A 25703-nucleotide genomic window follows, 5' to 3' on the forward strand; every position below is an offset into this window, starting at 1 on the left:
CACCCCTGATCCGAATTTATAATAGAATAGACAAGAAGACAACACAGTCAATCAACCTCAAGGGTTGTACTACAAGAAGTGACCTTTTCTAAGACCAGTAAATTGATATTTTGTACATGGTCAACTTAATTGGTCCATTACCTCCAAAGCACCTCACTTTTTTTCTATCACTTAGAAGTAACTAAATATGTGATGGGCACTTCTAGCAAGGCATATTCAGAAGACCCATTAGGAAGAGAATACACACATAAGTGACTGAAGACAAATACTTTCTCCACCTAATACAGAAATTCACGGGAGATATTTGTTTAAATTTCTATGTAAACACCATATGCTGTTCTACTTTTAAGTTAACTTGACAGAAGTGAACTTACTATATTCTTTTTGTGGGTGTGAGTGTGGGGTGTCTTTGAGTCTCCTCAGGGAAACAAATAAAAACAAGATGTGCTGTACTTTATATAAAGTGAGTGTTTTCCAGAACTTGAAAGAGAAGCAATTACATGGTGACTTTAAAATATAATCATGATACATTCATGTTCAAACAACAGGACTGTTCCCAAGTTTGGGACATGGGAAGAAAGGGAGGGAGGGAGGGAGGGAAGGAAGGAGGAAGAGAGGGAGGGAGGGGTGGGTATTTCTTGCATCAAATTAGCTTCTCTTAAATTGCTACAACTTATAAAACACTAATAGGCTATATGTTCCTTCAATACCCAGTCTCCCAGAGCTGCATTGAGCTAACATTTTCAGCTTAATCATTATAAATCTGTCTCTGACCATTGCAATTTTACTTCCTTTTTTTTTTTTTCCCGCTTGTAAACCTTCCTTCCTAGATCTCCATCAGATTCAGAGTCAGGGCAGAACTTTGCATAGAAGGCTTGTGTCTTCCAGAAATGATTGTTCCTTCTTTGAAAAGCAATGAAAATATGTCAAAAAAGAAAGAAAGAAAACTCGCAGAACTCTGGAACTGTCACAGTGGTTTGTAATTGGCATTAATACTGTTGCAAGACACTGGTAAGCTTGTTTGGAATGATATTCTCTGGGGATTCAGAGAGCACCCTTTGAGTAATGCTGGAGTAGTGAAAAAGCAGAGAAAAGACAAGCATCTTCTTTAAAAGTTTAATAATACGTCAAAGGCAAAGGCAGCCTGTTTTGTGTAGCGGTTAAGATGCCAGCCTAGAAACCAGCATCTCTGAGTTCTAAATCTCCCTTAAGCATGAAAGCTCCCTGCATGATTTTGGGTCAGTTATTCTCTTTAAGCCCAACATCTGATAGCATTGTTGTGTTTACTCAAAGAAAATAAGAGGCAGGCGTATTAAATATGAAGACTTGGAAATAGAAGTTAGAATGACTGTGGCAAAAGAAAGCATAAGTACCAATAGTAATAGGCACCTTGGGTGCAATTGCAAAACATCTGGAGTACCACTTGAACACCATTGGAATTGACAAATTCAACAGTCTATTGCAAAAAGCAACTTTACTTGGAACAGCTTACATCCTGCAACAATATATCTGATATTATTAAACAACAACATCTGCTTATCCCAGGTCCTTGGGAAGGACTCAATAGGTGGACAATAATGCTAGATCCAATCTAAACTCTTGGCTTATTGTGGGGCCATCCGTAACAAATTATTTCTCAGTGCATTTTCTTTCCATCCACTTGAGAAATAAATGTGTTTGCATGTGAAAAAGTACTAATGATAATGATAATGGAAAAAAGAGAGGAGAGGAGCAGGAGCATACAGTATAACTTCACAATTTTGGGATTGTGTAATACTTTTAGTAGTTTTGTCCCAGTTGTTCTAAATTGGATCTGATAAAGAAGAAAAGTTAAAAGAAGCATTTGTCGTCTTGGTATATGATTGGAGACTATTGACTTTCTGGTCTCCACTTATGAAACATTAGTAGTGAATCCACTAAGGACAAATTCACAGAGCAGACATCTGTATTGAACACAAAAAAAATTAGTTCTCTGTAGCTTTTGTACAATTGCTTCTTCTCTCAAAAACAGTAATAAGGAACACCACAGCTAGGGAAGGACTCAATTTGAAGCTTACCACAAAGAACATCATGTAGCTATCGTAAAGTATTTTCTATTGCTTCTTTTTTAAGTGGCTTCATTGCTACTTTCCACTGCTTCTTTCTAAGTGGCTTCTTTGCTAGAAGAAGGCAATGGGCAATCATTTCTGTTGCCAAGAAAACAACATGGATTTTTCCATGAAGTCAATAGCCAAGCTCAGTTTGGGGGAAAATCTACTCTCTTTTTTTACCTTTTATTTTTCTTTGAAACATAAAAAAATTATGTCTGGGCCCTAAAAATGGTGGCTAGTCCTCTACAAGAAAAAAAAGTGGCCCTTCATATATAAAACTAAGATGTCATGGTGTTTACCGCTGAATGAGTAAATGATTTTGCATTATGTGAAGTGTGACCTGCAGATGGAGGTTCTGCAATATAAGCCCAAATATTATCTTGTGGGCACCAAGGCTAAAGAGATATTGAACTGCCATTGTTTCCTGACTCTTCTGCCCTTGTATGTTTATGTCTCTTAAACTATTATATAATATCATCACTGGGTGTATTGTTCCTTTGCCTGGGGACGGTTTTCAAGGAAGGAAGGAAGGAAGGAAGGAAGGAAGGAAGGAAGGAAGGAAGGAAGGAAGGAAGGAAGGAAGGAAGGAAGGGTCAACCTTCCCAATTAGATGCACTAATTCTACTTGTGTCAGACCCAAGGAACCAAAAACCACATGAAGAGTTATTTCAGAGTAGTTTCTTTATTGGTGTTCACATATAGACACAAATCCTGCCAGACTAAAGAACTTTATATGCATAACTATTAGATATACCCTGTGAACTGCTGAGGGGGATCCACCATCGCCCTCTTCCTGAATACCAAAGATTCTAAGCCAAGTTGGGCTTCATCACTTTATAATCTTGGCCTTTCCCCTTCACACAGTGTGCCTTAGGAGCCATACAAATTACATTTCACTCCTTCCTGGAGATAATTGAAATTTGCAAGTGTTCACTAATGTGAAGGTTGTGTGTACAGTAGCCATTTGTGTACTTGTCGTGCACAAAGAAATATTGATGAAGAAACACATATGGTGCCCTATTAATTACAGGCAAATAGAGATTTCATTAGAAAAATTAGGTATAAGCAGGTCTAGATATGGATGGGGTGGGTTGAGGTGGAAGAAATGACTTTCCTAATAACATTCAAGGCACACATGCTAAGAATTTTAAAGAAAGATTTAGACAGTTGAAAGAATATTCTTCGGTGAATTTTTTACAGGTGAATTCACACAGACAAGAGCATTTTTAAAAATTATTGGAAGAACTTCTTATATATTTCTTCAAAACAAGCTTCCCCAAAACATTGAGGTTGGAACCTTGAAAACTTTGCCATTCACAAAGCTACCACCTCTTCCCCCGTCTCACATTTTTTTCTTATGGAGAATTTGCTTGTGGCAGATTCAAAATATAATTTAGATGTTTACAAACTAAAAGGAAAATCTTTTGTGGGACAGATCCTGAGTTTTGAGACCAGCCCACTTTGCTTCAATGCACTTCAGATACTTTGCTCTGAAAACTCTTGATGACCTCCAAAATCAATTGCTTTAGTGTTATATTTTGGCTTCATCAAATACAGTGGAGCATTCCAAGATAAAATATTCGGTGAAGAAAATTCAGAAAGAGAAATATTGTGGCAGTGGGCCTCGCTTTTCATAAAGCCTCCATCACTCCTTAGTCATGGTTTCTGCAGAAGAATCTTCTTTCTTTTCCTTTGTTTGTTCATCCTCTTGTTACGGGGGGAAAAACATGAGTACATATTTGCTGTGATTATACTTGTTGGCATAAGACTGGACAAAATCTATCAAGTTATAGACAGTCATTCCATAAAGACACTTCCTCTCCCTTTTTATGCATTTCTCCCTCAGAAAATGTAGTTCAGAATTCCCCTAACCATCCAGAACAAAAGAGACCTAGAGGACTGCAAGGGGAGAGGACATCTGCTGAAGGATTGCCCATTCAGCTAATATATGAATGCACTGCGTAGAATATGGCTGGGGAAACAATAGCAATAGCACTTAGACTTATATACCACTTCATAGTGCTTTGCAGCCTTCTCTAAGCAGTTTACAGAGCCAGCATATTGCCCCCAACAATTTGGGTCCTCACTTTACTGACCTCAGAAAGATGGAAGGCTGAGTCAACCTTGAACCAGTAAAAATCAAACTCCTGACAGTGAACAGAATTAGCCTGCAATATTGCATTCTAACCACTGGGCTACCACAGCTCATATACCTGGTATATGTTCCTAATAAAACATATACCAGTGGATTTACTAAAACAAGAGCCCAGTGAAAAAGCAGGCGTCTCAGGAAAAGGAAAATAGTAATTAAAAGAAAATATAGGCCTGCTAGGTTTCAAACTGGGAATGTTTTACATTCCCATTATATTGAATACTGCTCTAAGGAAATTTGGAGCATGTCCTACCCAGAAAAAGTAGGGAATAAATGCTGTGTGTGAGAGAGAGTATTCCTCCCTGTACAAAACAGCCAATCAAAGCACAAAGGTTGGTCACAACAGGCAAAGTGGACACAAGTGCTGGAGGTGACAAAAGCAGGGAAATCCTTCTTTGAAAGCGGATCAAGAAAATACGCCTTAGCAGAGAGTGAATGCAGGGGGATGTTGTCTGTTGCTTTGCTCTAAAAAATGGTGACTGTTTGGTCTGTATTGGCAACAGGGTAATCTGGAAGTTTCAGAAAGGCTTTTGACAGTTTAGGTTGTATATTTCTTTGCTGCAAACCTTCTCCAAGTCAGTCTCTCTCTCTCTCTCTCTCTCCCTCTCTCTCTCTCTCTCTCTCTCTCTCTCTCTCTCTCTCTCTCTTTTTTAACAAGACAAGCTGAAAATGCAAACCTCACCCACTCCATTGCTGATGCTGACACTTATACCCTTCTGGTGGCCTCCAGCTGAGAAAATTGCCCACCAGTGTTTAAAGTCTGGTTGTCTTGCTTTGTAATAAATGGTCATGTCATTTACAATAAACATTAATGTCTTGTGTCTGATTAGATCATGACTGTTTGCTATATATCACCGCTATTTTTTTTTTGCAAAGCATTTTTCTCTCTCTCTCCCCTTTGGTCTGTAACATGTATTAGCCTGCTTTCCTTTGTGTTTATAAGAGAACATGTAAACAAACTTATTTGAGCTTCAAAGCCATTGAGGTAATTTATTTTGACTACTGAGTCCTAAGCTTGCATACTCTTCCCACTTCTGCTGTTTAACTATAACTAAAGCTGACAGAAAAAAGAGGTAAAATAAAGAAGCAGAGAAAACTGAAACATCACCAAGACTTATACGGCCACCCATCTCATGTACCAAAGCCTTGAGCAGCTCACAGAAAGTGACAATAAAGTCAGGATCAAAAACTCCCAATGCCCCCAAAACAAAACTCTTCTCTGCACAGCGACATTTAGATTAACTGAGATCCAGCCTCAAACTAACCCAAAGCTTGTGAGAAGACCCAGATCTTCAAGGCCTTTTAGAAGACTAGGAGGGTGGGGCCCTGCCCAACTTCATGTGGTGGTGGGCATCCCAAATAGTAGGGGTTGCTATGGAAAGGTGCACATGCTAGGTCCCACCAGAGGACAACATTTAAGGAAAAGGACCTAGAGAACAGCCACTCTATCTGAACTGATGGAATGAGCAGATCTCCTCAGGGAGACACAGTCCTTCAAGTAGCCTGGCCCAGGCATATAATAGCCCATTATATATAATACATGCAATGGTATATAATAAAATAACAATACAACATATAATGTATAACACAATTGTCGCTACATTTCTGCATGCACAGTACATGTGTATATAGGACAGACAGACGATGACGATAGGTAGGTAGGTAGGTAGGTAGGTAGGTAGGTAGGTAGGTAGGTAGGTAGGTAGGTAGACAGATAGATAAATAAATAGATGTGTTTTGTGAGTTCTGAATTGCTGTGACAAAGCATGGCTTTGAAGATAACTGATTATTTCTGCTTTCTATATGGCTTTTTGCTAATCCCGTGCCACAAAAGGCTGACCCTACAAACTGAAATAATTGGAGAAAGCATATAGTCAATTTAAAGGCTGGTTCTTTTTCTGTATATCACTTGGAAATGGAGTTCTATATCTATTTTATAACAATATTGTTTTTATCCCAGCCTTCTTCCAAACAGCTTCAGATAATCTGCCTCATTGTTCTGCAATTTCATTTTATATCCTCACCGCATCCTTTTGGAATAAATAGGGCAGAGGGAATGATTGGCCCCAATCTCCCCAGGAGTTTCATGGTTGGATGAAAATGGAGTATTTGCTTCAAAAGTGGCATATGAAATGCAACCAAGTTATGGGCAGAGGACAGGCTATAATTATCTTGCTAATCATTCACATAACCCTTTTGATCTCATTTCTTCTTCGTGCTGCCTTCATTCAGTTCCTTTGCCTCCTAAGGTACCGTAGTCTTCCTTAATCCAGAGAGTCATTGTGGGATAAGGCTTTACTTCTGAATATCACTGATGCCAGAGTTGATATTGTTATGGCGTTAGGCAAAACAGGAGGCCATCATATTCAATCACATTCATAGGATTGAACAGTACTGTGGGCAATGGAGATAAAGAAGGAAAATTTAAACCAAACAGCACTAGATAATGCCAATGACAAATGTCCCTCAAGTGTCTCTGAAAATCATCTAAAGAAATCAGAAGTACTGTACGTAATTTCTTTTGTACCAGCTCTGTCACTACCTAAAAGGTGATGGGCCTGATTATTGTGAATTTGGGGAGATGATGTCCATCTGGAGGGAACTGGATTGAAAACACACAATTGAGGAAGATTAAAGAAGAGCCATCAGGATATAAAGTCTCAAGTGGTTTGGTTTTACTCCAAAAAACATGGGAAAACCTTTTTAATAAGCTGTTTTGCCTGTTGCTTCCTGAATACAAATATTGGAAGGCAGCTTGGCTTGAATAGTTAGAGAATGACTCCAGATGTGGAAGGACTCCATAAAAATCTTCATGATAGGGGTGTTAGAAACTTCTTGTATGAAGAATTTCATAATCTTAGTCCTGAAATAGTTGCTATAAAAGCATTGCATACAAAAATGAATCCAATTCTTCAAAAATGTATTGATTTTGGAAAAAGCTGTGTGCACAAATTCACTTATTAGGTAAAGTGGTAACCCAAAACACCTGTTTTTGGGCATAGTACATTGTGTATATTAGGAAGAATTCAGGCATAATGAGTACAATGTGGAAACATTAGGGAAAGCAGTAAATAGATAAATGGAATTTATACAGTACAAAATCCTACAAACATATAAAGCACACAAACATGCACACGCACACAGCTTTATCATTCTACCATCATTCAAGTCAGTGATGAAATAAAAAAAAAATTACTACCTGTTCTGTAGTGGCTTGGTGGCGTGGTTTGGTGGGCATGGCTTGGTGTGCGTGGCAGGGGAAGGATACTGCAATATCTCCATTCCCACCCAACTCCAGGGGAAGGATACTGCAAAGTATCCTCCAGGGGAAGGATACCCCATTCCCTCCACACTCCTGGTGGAAGGATATTGCAAAATCTCCATTCCCACCCCACTCTGGGGCTAGTCAGAGGTGGTATTTGCTGGTTCTCTGAACTACTCAAAATTTCCACTACCAGTTCTCCAGAACTGGTAGCAGAACCTGTCAGAACCTGCTGGATTTCACCCCTGGTTCAAGTGGTCCTTCAAAGCTACATTGTGATATAATGTAAATCCATGTTTCTAAAGAGCAACGGAAATGATATTATGTTGCTCAGACTCATTTTCCTTTTGGGCTCTTGTTTGGCACTTCCAGTAGCTAAAAGACTATTCCTGTAGGTGGACAAAAATTCTTCAATTTTTTGGAAGTTCTGGAGAAGGACCCCAAAGCCAAAAAAAAAAAAAAGCCTTACCTTTACTGACTGTTGTATTAGATTTTTAAATCACCACAATCATGTGATTGTTAATGGTTTACAAGAAAAAAAAAATCATAATTAGATCAACAACATCAACACTTAATAGTTTTTAAACCAGAACCACCTTAAATTAATGGCACCCCCTTAAATTAATTTGGAAAATCTCCATTTTAACATGCTCCCCAAAGCCAACGGATTCAGAGCAAGCCTATTCTCTGGTAGCACACTTTCACAGCAAGTAGGCCTTCAAACAGAAGCATTCATCTGATCTTGTATAGTAATGAAGGATTACCAACTGTTTTTCCCAAATTGTTTCTATTGGAGTGTGGATTCTGGGTGAAGAAGATGGTTCTACAAGTACCTTGACACCAACTCACATAGTAGGTATGACTATTGCATCTTGATGAAGCAAAGAATCATTGCTTCTATAGGTCCAGATTGAGAGAAAGGGCAACTGTCTCATCTGAAAGTAATGAATGCTTACTTTGAAATATACTGGTTGCTTAGAAAACTATGATCTCCATCAGATTTCAAAATTCCTGGATTAGTTGTGTGAATTATATAAAGAAAAATACTGTTTGTTAATGCATATATTTGGTTTGGGGAATCATGAATGGGCAGTACATTTTTAATTAACTAGCTAATTATTGGACTTTGATTACCAGGGATGGGAAATTTTCTGCTTTAAAGGCTAAAATAGGTTAGTTGCCATGGGACCATAGGAAGTTTTGATTTGAATATTTGATTTATAAGTGATTTGACTGACATCACACCCTCAATCAAGCCTTGAAACTGAATAGAGTTGGGCATTAAACTGAACTATAAATTCAAGTCAGCTCAACCCTTTGAATCAAATTGCAAATTCAGATTGGATCTTGGCTAATTTGTGCATCCCTGTTGGGTGATTTGTATTTAGCATGAGAGGGGCAGAGAAGCTGGTGAAGTGTGGAAGATTTTGTTATTTTAAAAGTATGGGCTTTCATATTATGCTGCTTTCTCCTTATGCCTGCCTTTAAGGCTTTCTGTTTATAAATTGCATTCAAGAAATAGTCAAGAAAAGTTCTATTTTGCATATACAAGAGACATAACCCCATTAGGCTCTCTCTGGTAATTCGCATTAAAAGTGCATACAAATTCACCATATTGCTTTGAACTTTGAAAATACCTAGAGTATGTGTGTCAGCATAGCAGCTGAAATAATAATAATAATGGATTTTCCTTTCTGAACAATGAAGTCAGTAAAGCACTCATAAACTCCTGAATATAAATTACCACTGTCTAAGGCTTCAAGGATCTAATCTCTTTTCAATAAAACAGATCTTTTGTGTGGGGTTGTGTGTGTATGTGTTTAATTTTGGTGTTATTGTCTGGATGCTTTACACGCCAATGTTTGAATATGATGTGTCACATTTCTTTTGAATCTTTTCATGCATCACATGTTGCTTCAGATAAATAATAAAGACAAAGAATAAATAAATAAATAAATAAATAAATAAATAAATAAAATATATCACTCTCCTGCACCTAAGAGTGAGTTCAACCACTTCAAAATGCCCAAAAAAGTAAGATGCTTTGTAATATGTCCCTCTCCTCACCAATAATCCATACTGTGCCCTATACCCTATAGCAGTGATGGCTAACCTTTTCCAGACCAAGTGCTCAAAGTGTGTGTGTGTGTGTGTGTGTGTGTGTGTGAATGAATGCACAGGTGCATGTCCAAACCCCCAAAATGCAATGTGCACGCAGTCCCCACACATGTGTCCCCCGCACAGCCCCCTCCATGCGCCCTGCACATGTGCACCCCTGCACATGCGCCCTGCACATGTGCACCCCTGCACATGCCCCGCCCTTAAACATATACATGCCCCCACGCATGGGCTATCTTCAAACAACTGAGACTGACATAAGTAAATCTTTGGGCATAACATAATTGAATTTGGCAAAACTGTACCACTCCCTTTTCTCCCTGTAGTTACGACACTGAACAATTCCTAAGTGATTGCAATAAAACAATCAACCTCTGAATGCAAGTAAAATGGAAATGAATTATGGAATCCTGAATAGATATAGAAGAAGAACAGCCAGAGCTTAGGGCAGAGTCAAGAGAGGAATCAGCCTGGAGTCATTACATTCCCACAAATGTTTGAAACCCAAACCCTGCTGAATGCCATTAACTCTTATCTAGTACCAGTTTGGTTAGTTGACTAGATTCTTATGAAGACCAAGAGTAATAAATTAGCTTAACTGGAATTTCACATGTGGTCCTGATTCTTCACTCCTGACATTATAATAAGATTCTCAATATTTCCTTCCGGCAACACACATTAGCAATAGCAATAGCACTTAGACTTATATACCACTCCATGGTGCTTTACATCACTCTCTAAGTGGTTTACAGAATCAGTCTGTTGCCCCCAACAATCTGGATCCTCATTTTACCAACTTTGGAATGATGGAAGGCTAAATCAACCTTGAGCTGGTCAGGATCGAACTGCTGGCAGATGACAGAGTTAGTCTGCAATACTGTACTGCATTCTAACAACTGTGCCACCACAACATTAGTTAGCAGCAATAGAAATTAAGAATATTCCCTATTTCAGTTTTGTTTTGTTTTTCTTTTGTGTGTATATGGCATAGGACTCTCTCTGTGTGTCTGCTTCTCTTTCTCTCCACAATCTTTCTCTCACACACAAAAACATTCTTAATGATAGGCTCACACAATATCCTTTGCTTAATTAGTAATGTAACAAAGGGATGGAGAAGTGTCTGCAGTACATTGAATCCTGATATATCAATTCAACTCATGGATATACTGATGATCTGAGGATCTTCCTTTTCTGTTACCTATCTGGGCCTTAGGATTCCTTGGCTGACTAGGAGAGACAGCATTCATTTGCATCACTATTATGTTATAGAATGGATGCACTCTCTCAGGAGTTACCTTTGAACTCCATTTTTCTTTTGGCATTGAGAACACCTTCGAACATACATCTCTTGGGCTAGGCTTAATTGTTGACTATTTAAATCTTGATTCAAGGTTCAGAACTGTTTGACACTCAAAACACACACACACACACACACACACACACACACACACAAATAAGTTGGTTCATACAACATTGCAAGCCTTAAATAAATAAAGCTAAAGCCTACCACGTTTAGAGACAAATGCCTCTGCAGAGCGTTTATCAGGTGTGATTGTGTGGTTTGAACCCAGCTAATGAATCAGTCCAGCTTTAAAAGATTAGATCATTCAGAATTTAAAACTCCTATGTGGAGTTTAAATCAAGTGAATTTTGAAAATGTTGAAAAATCTTCCTTTTTAAAAAAAAAAAAGAGGCTTTGGAAAGTCACAAATTGTGAAACTTCACAATTAATTCACATAGTGAATTCTCCCTGAACACAAAACAATTAACCAAATATCTCATATTTGCAGAGAACTGTTATGAAAAAAGCAAGAGCTTTGATACATGGGAAATCTCCAAATATTAAACTCTCCCCCCCCACCCCAACCTTTATGCTTTGAACTACAAAATAAAGTCACATATTATGGCGGCTCCCTAGGTGGCTCAGTGACTAAAATGTTGAGCTTGTCAATCAGAAAGGTCGGCGGTTCGAATCCCTAGTATAGGTCTCCTGCGTGAGCAGGGGGTTGGACTAAATGACCTCCAAGGTCCCTTCCAACTCTGTTACTGTTACTATTATATGTGACAACAGAGGTACCCATATTCAGTCCTCTGCCACTACTTGGGACAAATTGCAAAGGCACCAACTGTCAAGTCATACTGTACTATAGAACCTGACTCATTCTATTAAATGTGGGTTATATTATCTTTCAAACAGTCTTGAGAGAATTGAATTTTCTACAAAGATTAATTCCACATTCACTTCACTGAACATTAATATATAAGGCATATTACTTTGAGCTCCAGGAATCCCTAGTGGAAAAGGGTTTTAAATCAAAACATCCACATGGAGACTTCATAGCTTTCCTAACATGGTAACTTTTGTGATGCTGTAAATTCACCATTGACATCACATTCGATTTCTACGTTATCTGTTAGAAAATTTCTTTGTTTAATTGGGGTATTCTTTTTGCAAAGTTTTCTTAGAAATAAGTCACACATTATAGGCTATGTCAAAAGTGGATTTGCTATTTTTCATTTCTTTATAGTGTTCCTATGGAAACCCCAGAGAAATGCTTCTCTGGAAACGGCATTCAAGAGAAAAGTATTAAAGTCACACTGGCGTCTTATTTTGGCATGAAGTTAATATTTTTGTTATTGCACATCCATCAGATAAAAAACATTAATTCATTCTGAGATTCCCCCATCCCAAAATTAGCTTATCAAGTAAGTCCTGCATGACTCCTGGTTCAAATCTATGATTAAATGTCCCTAAAATTCCATCAGAAAACAGTGCGATCTGGGGAGAACCATAATTTAAACTGGCTTTAAAATTGAATTGAAATTTATGAGTGTTTGAAGAACTAAAAGTTATTTCATCATAACTGCCTGTTTCAATCCAGTCCCCTTTTCCAGGGTTCTAGCAGATTCTAGGCAGACTTCAAATTAAAGCACTGGAACAAATGTTCAAAGCTTTTAGCTTAGATTTTGAAACCATTCCCAAAGGTGAACAAAGATGAGGCAAAGTATGATAATTGTCAAAATTATCATAAAGCAGATTTATAGGTTCCAATGGACAGGCCAGATTTTGAACAAAAAGAAATAGACTTACGGGTCAGTAACCTCACTGAGACCACAATATTACCAGCCACATTAGAATATGTTTGGGAGGCATTCTCACATCTGAGTTGCAATTCAGTCTTTAATTTATTTTGCAGCAGTTTCCAATAATAATTGTAAACATTGTTGCATTAAATGTATGCATTTTCATAGATACCTTCTTAATGTATTTATCTCTGTATGGTTCCTTTTTCATATATCTGCATTTGATAAGCATTTTTCTCCCTGTAATTCAGGAGATTTTCTCTTACTGTAAATATTGTTATTTATTTTTTCCTAATACAATGCAGAGAAATTCTCAGGACCCCAAAAACTTTGGGTGCATGCTCAGAAGATCTTCAAAACTTCATCCAAATTATAACTTGAATGAGAGAGAAGAAACTTCTTAAACACATAGAGGATAATCATATTAATAACTGGTTTAATTTAACATAATTGAAAATTATCAAAGATATTTCTACTTCCACTAGTTTTAAAATTTGATCCTTGGTTTCTATTGTCTGACATACCATTCAACAACCATGTGTCATTCAGCCTGGAAAAAGATATGTGTGCCTGTGTGCCAATCTAAGTATTTTTGTAGGGTTCTTTTTTTTTTTATTACTTCTGAACTATTTTGCAAAATATGGATATTTTCAAGAAGTTGGATAGTCATCTGTTAAGGATGCCCTGCTTTAGATTTCTGACTTCAGCCCACAAACTAGATTAAGTACATTATAAGGCCCCTCCAACATTTGATGTTATTATATTTATTTTAGGAATATCTGGAAAGTAAATGTTTCAAGAAACTGGCAGCACAATGGTTGACAGAATTAGAGTGCTAATTCTAGCTTCAGAAAGTATATACACACACAAACACATAGGTGCCTGTGTCTGTATAAAGTTATATCTATATATATAACAGAATAACAGAATTGGAAGGGACCTTGGAGGTCTTCTAGTCCAACCCCCCGCTCAGGCAAGAAACCATATACCACTTTTTAAAAAAATTTGATTTATATGCCGTCCTTCTCCAGAGACTCAGGGCAGCTTACAGTGCGTTAAGCAATAGCCTTCATACTTTTGTATATTTATACAAAGTCAGCTTATTGCCCCCACAAACTGGGTCCTCAATTTACCTACCTTAGAAAGGATGGAAGGCTGAGTCAACATTGAGCCTGGCGAGATTCGATCTTACTTTAATTGCAGACAGCTGGTCTTAAATTACAGTGCTTCTGTCTGTTGAGCTAAACCAGTCAAACCACTTCAGTCAAGCTAAACCACTTCAGTCAAATGGTTGTCCAATCTCTTCTTAAAAACTTCCATTGTTAGAGCACCCACAACTTCTAGAGGCAAGTGTTCCACTGATTAATTGTGCTAACTGTCAGGATTTTTTTTTTTTTGTTCTAGGTTGCTTCTCTCCTTGATTAGTTTCCACCCATTGCTTCTTGTTCTATCCTCGGGTGCTTTGGAGAATAGGTTGACCTCCCTCTTCTTTGTGGCAACCCCTCAGATATTGGAACACTGCTATCATGTCCCCCCTAGTCCTTCTTTTCATTAAACTAGACATATCAAATTCTTGCGACTGCTTTTTGTGTTTTAATTTCCAATCCTCTAATTATCTTTGTTGCTCTTCTCTGCACTCTTTCCAGAGTCTCAACACCCTTTTTATATACTATTCCCTTCAAGATAAACAACATTATACCAAATACAGTCTACTCTAAGACAAAGAAATTAAGAAAAAAAATTAAGAAAAACAAAGGAGCTAAATATAGTGCAGCTGTATCACCACTCTGTGTATTCATTCCACCAACACAGTAGGGATAAACAAATAGAATAATTGAGCATGTTCAGAGAAATCTCAAGGCTTCTGAAATATGAAAACTATGGAAGAGATATTACTTGGGGGATTATTATGTAAGAGGAGTTATTATAATACCTCACAAATGCGATATGGGCACTAAGAGAAGGTGGGTTTCAAAAGATATTTGATGCTTCCCTGCAATATTATTAATTATTTTGAGTTAGTCTCAACTTCCCACAACTTCATGGACAAGCCCCTGCAGTTTTCTTGGCAGCAATTTTTGAAATGGTTTGCAATTGCATTCTTCTTAGGGCAGAGCAAGAGTGGTTGGTCAAAAGCAGGGGTGTCAAACTCGTGGTGCGCAGGCTGGATGCGTCACATGCTGGCCACGCCTACCCCTGGTTTAGTGAAGGGGGAAAATAATGATACGTCATGTGACAATGATGTGACAATACAAGTTTGACACCCCTGGTCGAAAGCCAGCATAATTCTCTATCCTTGAAAAGTCAAAACTTTTCTACAGGGCTTTCTCTACTAGTAAGATGCCATTAGGCTGTTCTTGTTGTTGATGTCTTACAATAGCCCTCAATTTACGATCGGTCAATTAATGACTATTTGAAGATATGACAGTAAGTCCCCAAAAAAGGGATTTACAGCCCAGATTTGAAATGATTTCTGCCCCCACCCCACCTCCGGGACATGTATTTTGGATGTTCATCAACTTGCCTGCATTTATTGCCCTGCCAAATTTATTTATTTTATTATTTGGAAAGTAGCATTTGTTTCTGGTTTCCAGCAAAAAATGCCCTATAATGATCAATGGGTTTGTTTCATGCCATGGCATTGACTTTATGGCTGACATATTCGCTTAATGGTGCTGCCAAAAAGGTCATAAAATTGTATCTGGTCACACAGTGACCTGTTTTACGACTGCCCTAACTATGACCAAAATTGTGGGCTTAATTGCTGTCATATGTTGAGGACTACCCGTATATGTTTTATTTTAAAACCTAACTGTGGATGTTTCAATGCTTTATTAATTTGAGTCATTTTACCATGGATATTAATATTTTTGCTGAAAACTGCTCTAACAGTTTGTTGAACCCAACAGTGTATTAACTAAATAAATAAATGTGTACAATTCCTAGAGCTTCTAGTGTGATGGGGATTTTAAGCTAAGTAAATAAATGAGTAAATAAGTAAATGAAAGCAATTTTCAATGATTTGTAATAATATTTAATTTACAGGTTTCCTCCAGGGTTAATATAATAAGAGACACAGATTAGAACTGCAAGAATCACAGGATTTGGGTGTTCAATGGATAACTGTAGAGAGTAAGGAACATGGCCTTGATGGCGAGATGTGTAAGCTGTTATCAAAGCAACAAGGGGGAAACATGGCTTAAGTTCAAAACAGACAGCATAGCCTTTGTAAATGGGTCTGACAGTCACCTCCCTAAGTCACCAAAGTATAAGAAGACAGAAGTCACTGAAGTATAAAGAAGGCAGAAGTACTGTACAATCAGTGGTGGGATTCAGCCAGTTTGCAGAAGTTCAGTAGAACCGATAGCTAACTTTTTCTGGAATTCGGCGAACTGGCTAAAGTGAGGGGCAGGAAGTCCTGCCATGCCCGGCTAGGGAGTGAAAAGAGATGGAAAGAGGAGCCCCATCTTGCTCCATGAGCCCCAGTGAAAGGCAGTGGAAGCCCAGCTGCTTCCCTTCCTCTCCCTCTCTGGCACTGGAACCCAACAGTCAGCCACATGCCCAGTCACCCATTCATCCTTCTCTCTCTCTCTCTCTCTCTCTCTCTCTCTCTCTCTCTCTCTCTCTCTTTCTTTTTCTCTGTGTGTCTCTGGGCTCACCTGGTGCCACAGTCCACTATAGGGGCTAGGACCCACCCTGCCATCCTCCAAGGGTTTGAGACGCTACAGAGGAAGGTGCCAATGACCCTGCAGGCCTCTCTTTCTCTCCTCCTTTCATTACCGCCCAGATGGCCTTGCTTCCCCAAAGAAAGGTGGTGAAAGAAAGAGGATTTCATCATGTGATGAATGCCATAATTAAAGCATGGCTTCCTAAGATGCCATCTCTGTCACTGGATAAAGCGAGGAGGGCAACTCAAGACAGCAAGCACCTCCAGCCCCAACAAAGTAAAAGAAGAAGAAACATGTGAGCGTTTTCCGCCCCTGAACAGTGCATTTCTCGTAAAGGCCTCTGGTTTGACACCCCTGCCCGCTCTGCCTCTTTCTGTGGTGCCCCTCCCATGCCTGTATTCAGGGAGGGAACTGTTGTGCACTGGGGGCGGAAAAGAGATATGGGTGAGCACTACTCTCATGTTTCTTCTTTCATTTTGTTGGGGCTGGAGGACGCCTTCCCACTTTATATATTACAATTTGCTAGAAAAAACAGTATATTGGGGGAAAAAATTGTGAGGGGACAAACTGCATTGTAGAATATCCTACTCAAAATAGTCTATAATAGCTAGCTAGATATAGGCAGATATAGATAAATCAGCTTTATTCCTTGATTTGATTTAATAGTATTTCTACTTGTCATTTATATAATTTGCAAGCTCCTTTGAGAGTTTCCTTGAGGTCAAAAGGTGAAGTGAAAAACTAATAATCGCAAATAAATTGTTAATACTCCACTTAACAGGTGGAAATGTCATTTCTCACATATAGATTGTTTCTTGAATAGAAAGTTAGATGTTAGGAAGAAGAATTACAGCTCAGTCTTCTTGATTTATTCATTTCAATTCCCCTCTCCTCTTTCCTTTAATTGTAAAGCAAAAGAAATGAATGGAAAAGTACAGCTTGGAGTTCTTGTGTTTTTTAAAAAGCAAATAAAAAATAATAAATATATCTAATGTAAGCAAACACTAAACATTTTAAGAACTGAATGCAGTACTTCTATCCAGAATTAGTTATATACAAACTTTTTTTTTTATTGCAAAAGTTTTACAATTACATTTTCACCCCTTTTTTCACCCCCCCCACCTCCCTCCCCAAACTTCCCATCCTCCCTAACCCTCCCTAACCCTCCCCCCCCAGACTTCCCTATTACATACTCATAACTAATAACACTAATATATAAGCCTGAACCCATTCCTCCCCCTATATAATTTTTCCTCTTTGTCTCTTTACATTAAAATATTTCTAATACATTATTTTCAAATAAAAGCTATTTGATACTTTCTAGTTTGGTATTTGTTCTGAACATATTCTATCCACCTTTTCCATTCCCATTCATAAGTCTCTTGTGAACAATCTTTTAAATACGCTGAAATCTTCGCCATCTCTGCAAAACTAGCCATCTTCAAAGTCCATTCCTCGATAGTAGGCAAAGCTTCATTCTTCCAATATTTACCTATCAACAATCTTGCTGCTGTTATCATATACAATATTAGTTTTATTTCACCCCGTGTAAAACCCTTAACTATACCCAATAAAAACAATTGTGGAGAAAATTGAATTTTTTTCTTCAAAACATTTTGCATGACCCACCAAATTTTTATCCAAAAAGCCTTAACTTTCCTACAGGTCCACCAAACATGATAATACGTAGCATCCAAACATTCGCATCTCCAACATTTTGGCTGAACATTAGGGTACATACATGACAACTTTTTGGGATCTAAATGCCATCTATAAAACATTTTATAAAAATTTTCCCTCAGGTTCTGCGACTGTGTAAATTTAACATTCTGAACCCAAATATTTTCCCATGTTTCCAACATCACTGGTTCTTCAAAATTTTGTGCCCACTTAATCATACAATCTTTAACTAATTCAGTTTCTGAATCCCTTTCTAGCAAAACATTATAAAGCCTTTTAATATGCATTGGACCTTTCTCTCTTATATGTCTAACCAATTCTTCCTCATGCAACATAATACCAGTTTTTTGGTCCTCTTTCCATCTCAATTGTAATTGATTATATTGTAACCAAGTTAAATTAATTCCTTCATCCAACAGTGACTGTAATGTCTTCAGCTGCCATCTGCCCGCATCTGTGAAAAGAACCTCTTTATATAAAAACCCCCCGAGTGACATTATATTTGTATTCCACATAGTATGACCAAGATCCAGCCATAACGGTATTTTATAATCCCATTTGAATCGGTGCTTCTTCCAAACTCTCATCAAAGAGTCTCTAAGTATATGACTTTTAAATACTTTATCTACTTTGTCATCATAAAATAAATAAGCATGCCATCCAAATTCAAGATCAAAACTTTCTGCATTCAGTATTCCAGTCTTTTTACTTCCAAACCAATCACTTGTTAAAGTTAAAGCTGCAGCATCATAATATAACTGTAGGTTTGGGAGTTTAAGACCTCCTCTTTCTGGAACATCTTGCATAATTTTCAGTTTCACTCTCGGCTTCTTCTCGTTCCAGACAAACTTATTCACACCAGACTGCCAAACTTTCAGTTGTTTATCACTTTTAAGCACCGGAATCATTTGAAACAAAAACAGAAATCTTGGCAAAATGTTCATCTTAACTGCTGCTATTCTTCCAAGTAAAGACAGTTGCAGCTTTTTCCAAGTCTCCATATCTTTCTGGACCTCTCGCCACAACACCTCATAATTATTTTGAAACAATTTCATATTTGATTCTGCAACCTGAACTCCAAGATATTTTACCTTAGGTACAATTTCAAAACCTGCCCTCCTTTCAAGCTCATGTTTACGATCTTGTGTCATATTTTTAACTATCATTTTAGTCTTTTTTGAATTCAGTCTAAAACCTGAAACTCTACCATAGTCTTGTATAATGTCGTTCATCAAGATTATTGATTCCATTGGTTGTGATAGGGTAACAACCAGATCATCTGCAAATGCCTTTATTCTGTAATCCTCTTGCCTTATCATTATACCTTTCAAAATTTTAGAATCCCGTATTGTGTTTAGCAAGATTTCCAATGTTAAAATAAATAAAAGTGGGGACAACGGACATCCCTGTCTTGTTCCTTTTTCAATTTTAAACTCTGTCGTCAAACTTCCATTAATAATAATCTGTGCCTTTTGCTCTTGATAAATTGCTGAGATCGCCTGTATAAATTGGTCCCCAAAGTCCATCTTTTTTAAAGTCTTTAGTAGAAAATTCCAATCCACTCTATCAAAGGCCTTCTCTGCATCCAAAAAAACCAGCACTGCAGGAATCTGTTTATTCTTATCAAGATATTCCAATAAGTCTATTACTTGCCTTACATTGTCCTTCATATATCTGCCTTCAATAAATCCCGCTTGGTCCTCATGAATCACCTTTTGGATTACTGGCATCAACCTGTTGGCTAATACCTTCGCATAAATTTTATAGTCTGTGTTCAAAAGAGATATTGGTCTATAATTCTCTGGTTTTTTAGGACCAACTTGTTCTTTTGGTATCAAAGATATATAAGCAGTTGTCCAAGATGGGGGTATTTTACCCCCTTGTTGAATGTTACAAAATAAATCTCTAAGTTGTCCCACCATTTCAGCTTGTAAAGTTTTGTAATACACTGCAGTCAAACCATCCGTGCCAGGAGCTTTGGCTGTTTTTAACTGTTTAATTGCTGCTGTTATCTCCTCCTCTGTTATAGGATAATTCATTCTTTCCTTTTGTTGATCAGTAATTTTTATAACTCTCTTATCATTTAAATATTTTTCTATAAGTCCATTCTGCACCTCTTCTTTAGCATATAGTTTAGTATAATAGTCCACAAAAGCTTCTTTAATTAATTTTTGTTGAAAGATTTCTTTCCCTCCAATATCAATACTATCAATAGTCCGTATACTTTGTTTTTTCCTCAATGTGTAAGCCAACCATCTGCCCGGTTTGTTAGCGTTGCAAAATGTATTATGCTTCGCATATTGTAGGCTTGTTGCAACTTGTTCCGCCATAAGCATTTGAAATTGGTCTTTCAAAAGTTTTATAGCACTTCGAATTCTTTCATCTGTTGGGTTTTTAATAAGTAGCTGTTCTTTATTCTTTATTTCCATTTCCAACTCAAATCTTTTCTTTTGTCGGAACAGTCTATGTTTAGAGTTCATATAGATAAGTACCCCTCTCATATAAGCTTTACTTGCGTCCCAAACAATTTCAATTGGAGTACCTTTATTCAAATTTATTTCAAAAAATTCTTTCAAATGCTTTTTAAGTTCTGTTGTATTTTTTTCATATCTAAACAAGTTCTCATTTAATCTCCAAGAACGTCTCTCAACCTTATCCATCTCAATTTCTATCCATACAGGGCTATGGTCAGTCAAAGTTCTTGGAAAAATCTTTGTTCTTTTTGTCTTAACAAGTAGATCATTTGACAACAGGATAAAATCAATCCTAGAAAAGGATCTATGTCTATCAGAGAAAAAAGTGTAATCCAATTCATTTGAATTATGTATTCTCCAAACATATATTTTTGTATATAAAAAGTTATATACAAACTTTTTAAAAATTTATTATTACAGTCTTAGACCAGAGACTAGAACAAATAAAAGCACTCAGTATATATTCAATTAAAAATTCTAGTATAAAATAATAAATAACAACTAAAATCTATAATAAAATCCAGCAAACCCTTTGCACTGCTTACTCCTTTCCTTTTTAGCGTTGAACCTACAATGGGCCACACAGTTTATGGATTGCAACTATCGTATAGTCAGACCATGTATAATTGACAGACTGGATTTATATACAAACTAATTTGTAGATTGATTAATTTGTATTTAGTCCCTATTTGGCCATTTCTGAAGAGCTCATTTCTTTCTGAAAATGAATCTCCTAGAACAAATAAATATCCTAGTATTTAAGATGCAGTGTGGCTCTGAAATTGCATTTAACTATTAAATGAACTATTTTCTCTTCTAGTAGATTCACTTCCAGAATGAGCCGATCCTGGGATGCCGGATCAGTGCCTCCCGGAGAAAAAAACAAAGATAATATCCTGAGAAACATCAGAATCTTCTACTATCCAAAACAACATGTGTATACATTAGGGTTATATAATTAAGAAAGCTTTGTAATAATGCTAATACATACCTCTTTGTTTTAGTTTGTGAGATCACACCTCTGTCCATTATGGCTTGCTAATTTGTTTTAGAGTCATTCTGCTGAAATGAATGGGAACATCATAACTGAACTGAACTGAACTGAACAGAGCAGAACAGAACAGAACAGAACAGAACAGAACAGAACAGAACAGAACAGAACAGAACAGAATAGCAGAGTTGGAAGGGACCTTGGAAGTCTTCTAGTCCAATCCCCTGCTTAGGCAGGAAACCCTACACCACTTCATACAAATGGCTATCCAACCTCTTCTTAAAAACTTCCAGTGTTGGAGCATTCACAACTTCTGGAGGCAAGTTGTTCCACTGATTCATTATTCTGTCAGGAAATTTCTCCTTAGTTCTAAGTTGCTTCTTTCCTTGATTAGTTTCCACCCATTGCTTCTTGTCCTGCCCTCAGGTACTTTGGAGAATACTTTGGACTCCCTCTTTTTGGAGCAGCCCCTGAGATATTGGAACACTGCTATCATGTCTCCTCTAGTCCTTCTCTTCATTAAACTAGACATACCCAGTTCCTGCAACCTGCATACCCTGTTCTTCATATGTTTTAGCCTAACTGGCAGAGATGATAGGTGATGACTAAGATGCTTAGAGTTGCCAGGTCTGCTTCCAAAAAATAGCGGACAAGTGGGGGGGGGGGTAGTAGTAAAAAAATAAAAAAAAAATACAATTAAATTATATATTTTCTTACAAACATTTTAACACGTATTAAAATAATCACTTCAAAACTTTACTTAAAATTCAAAACATCAAATATAATAATATGTAAAATATTAAATTACATTTTACTTTGCTGTCGTGTGTATTTTTTATTTGACTGCGCAGCTTTGATCAATTCTTTGTGTTTAACGAATAATTCTTTAATTTCAGTACAACGTTGAGAAATATTAAAAAAATATACAATCATAAAGCTTTTGAATAAAAAAAATGTCCACTATTTTGTGAAAAAAAAAATAGTGAACATAATGTGAAAAAAGCGGACTGCCCGCTCAAATAGTGGACACCTGGCAACCTTAAGGATGCTGTCATTTTAAGTTTTTTGTGTGTATTTTTTTAAAAAAACGATTCTTTAATTTGATTCAAAGAATTGCTTTCTAACCTTTCCTCAAAAAGGCCAAGGATTTTATTCTGATGGCTGTGGAAAGAGGTCACTGCACTTGAAGCTCCTTGACTTTTATTCTGCAATCATCTCTCCAGAGGTCTGCAGCGTCCATGGCTTCCACTATTTCAATGAAATCCAAGAAGACAACTCAGGGGGAAAATCCTTCCGTGGGTGTTTTCAGGTCAAAAAGCAGAGCCAGCCAGATAGATAGTAGATTGATCAAAATACTTAAAATAGCAAACTCACCATCTTGCACAAAGGTGCTTCCCCCCCCTCCCCCACAACTGGAGGCAACTGGACGTTCTGTTTTTTTCTTTAAAGACATTTTGCTTCTCGTCCAAGAAGCTCTTCAGCTCTGACTGGATGGTGTGGAATAAACCTCCAGGTGGCCTCAACGACTCGCTAAATGAATGCAAGTGACCAGTTGTTTGAAAGGAGTATAAATCCTTCCATTCCCCACCATCCAGTCAGAGCTGAAGAAGCTTTTTGGATGAGAAAGTGAAATATCTTAAAAGAAAAAACAGAAAGTCCAGTTGCCTCTTGAGGGGGGGGGAAGCACCTTTAACAATAGCAATAGCACTTATATACCACTTCACAGTGCTTTATAGCCCTCTCTAAGCGGTTTACAGAGTCGGCATATTGCCCCTAACAATCTAGGTCCTCATTTTTACTGACCTCAGAAGGATGGAAGGCTGAGTCAACTTTGAGCCTGGTGAGATTTGAACTGCCAAATTACAGGCAGCCGGCAGGCAGCCGAAGTAGCCTGCAGTACTGCACTCTAACCACTGCACCACCGTGGCTCACCTTTGACACAACCATGACCTGGATGACTGAGAATCTTCATAGATATTCACCCTCTTGTAGTGACAAAGCAGAATGAAAAGCAGCAAGAAAGATAACATACCTGAAAACACAGAATGGGACTTTTAGTCTCTGACTTTTCATTCTCCTCGGGAGTTTCTCCTCGGGTGATTCTCCCCCGACTTATCTCCTCAGCTGGCATGCCTCCAGTCATTTGCCATGAGGAATGGGCCACTTGTCTCTTTGTCCCAGACCTTTCGACACGGCCCATTCGCAGAAAGAAGGTTCATCCTGGGTTTTCTGCCCTCTGTGACAGTTAGCCCCGAAACAATTGGCTAGAGGGGGTGTAATAGAAATCCAGCCAAAGGAGAGAGGTGTAAAAGAATTTGCCAAAATGCCTGCCTTCCTTCCTTCCTCTCCCCCCCCTCCCCACCACCAATACAGGGAGGAAAGTTGGTTTACTCGGAAGTAAGTCTCACTAAATTCAATGCTAGGATTTAAATCCAGCGAAAGGAGAGACGTGTAAAAGAATTTGCCAAAATGCCTTCCTTCCTCTCTCCCACCCCCAACCAATACAGGGACACTGTTACTGAGTGAGCTTAAAGCCTCCCTCCCTCCCTCCCTTCAACCAGTTAGTTAACCAAGTCTGGAAGGGTCCAATAGAAGAGAATTTTTCCTTCCTTCCTTCCTTCCTTCCTTCCTTCCTTCCTTCCTTCCTTCCTTCCTTCCTTCCTTCCTTTCTTCCTTCCTTCCTTCTTCCATCAATCCATCCACCCACCATAACAGCATAACATGGCAACTAGCCATGTTTAAGGCTCCTCTACAGGGGTGGAGTTCCAAAAAACAATGTCCATCTTCCTTTATTTTATTTTATTCCCCCTCCCACCCAATAGCCTGGTCTCCAGTTCAGAAGAGGAACCAACTGATCTCTGGAGTGTGATCGAGTGAAATGATCTTTTATCTCGGCACCTGCTTTCCTTTCCTTTTTCACAGACACAGACACAGACACACACACACACACAAAAAACCTTTGCTAAACTCCACCCTTCTAGAGGAGCCTCAAACATGGCTAGTTGCCATGTTATGCTGTTATGGTGGGTAGATGGAGGGAGGGAGCGAGGGATGGATGGATGGAGGGAGGGAGGGAGGGAGGGAGGAAGGAAGGAAGGAAGGAAGGAAGGAAGGAAGGAAAAATTCTCTTCTATTGGATCCTTCCAGACTTGGTTAATAACTGGTTGAAGGGAGGGAGGGAGGGAGGCTTTAAGCCCGCTCAGTAACAGTGTCCTTGTATTGGTTGGGGGTGGGGGAGAGGAAGGAAGGAAGGAAGGCATTTTGGCAAATTCTTTTACACCTCTCTCCTTTTGCTGGATTTAAATCCTAGCATTGAATTTAGTGAGACTTACTTCCGAGTAAACCAACTTTCCTCCCTGTATTGGGGGGGGGGGAGAGGAAGGAAGGAAGGCATTTTGGCAAATTCTTTTACACCTCTCTCCTTTGGCTGGATTTCCACTACACCCCCTCTAGCCAATTGTTTCGGGGCTAACTGTCACAGAGGGCAGAACACCCAGGTCGAACCCTCTTTCTGCGAATGGGGCATGTCGAAGGGTCTGGGACGAAGAGGCCGGTGGCCCATTCCCCAAGGCAAATGACTGGAGGCGCGCCAGCTGAGGAGATAAGTTGGGGGAGAATTGCCCAAGGAGAAATGCCCAAGGAGAATGAAAAGTCAGAAACTAAAAGTCCTAGACACTGAAAACAGTAGGGAAAAAAATGTTCAGGAAATGGAAGATAGATTTCACTGTTGAAATAGTCCAAAGATCATCCTGACATGATCTCATCTTGTCATGCTGTATCTTGAGATACAGTACCTAGAGGGAAACAATGTGAGATCAGGTTATCTTCTTAGTACAGGGCATGGTCATGTTCTAATGAAATTTCTTGTATTTTCTATCCACGTTGCAGGATATTTCTTAATATTGTCCCATACATGCATACCAGCTCATGGGGTAATGAAGATGGAAATATATAAATTCTGCCAGGCAAATTCATAGTGATGTTGATAAGGACGCTTGTTTCTCAAGGGACAAGATTATATCATAGAGCATCGCTCCCTGTTGACATGAATATTTGACATCATTAGCATTTGAGAGAATGCAGTAGTCACAACCAGCAATTTGTCACAACTGCAGCAGGAAAGTTTTTAGTGATTGCAACGTTAAGGTTCACTCAGTATGAATTATGGATACACCGGGAGAAAT

The sequence above is a fragment of the Pituophis catenifer genome, unplaced genomic scaffold (genome assembly GCF_029215685.1).
Source record: "Pituophis catenifer annectens isolate HBS135680 unplaced genomic scaffold, rPitCat1.0.hap2 SCAF_3, whole genome shotgun sequence".
NCBI classification, from domain to species: domain Eukaryota; kingdom Metazoa; phylum Chordata; class Lepidosauria; order Squamata; family Colubridae; genus Pituophis; species Pituophis catenifer.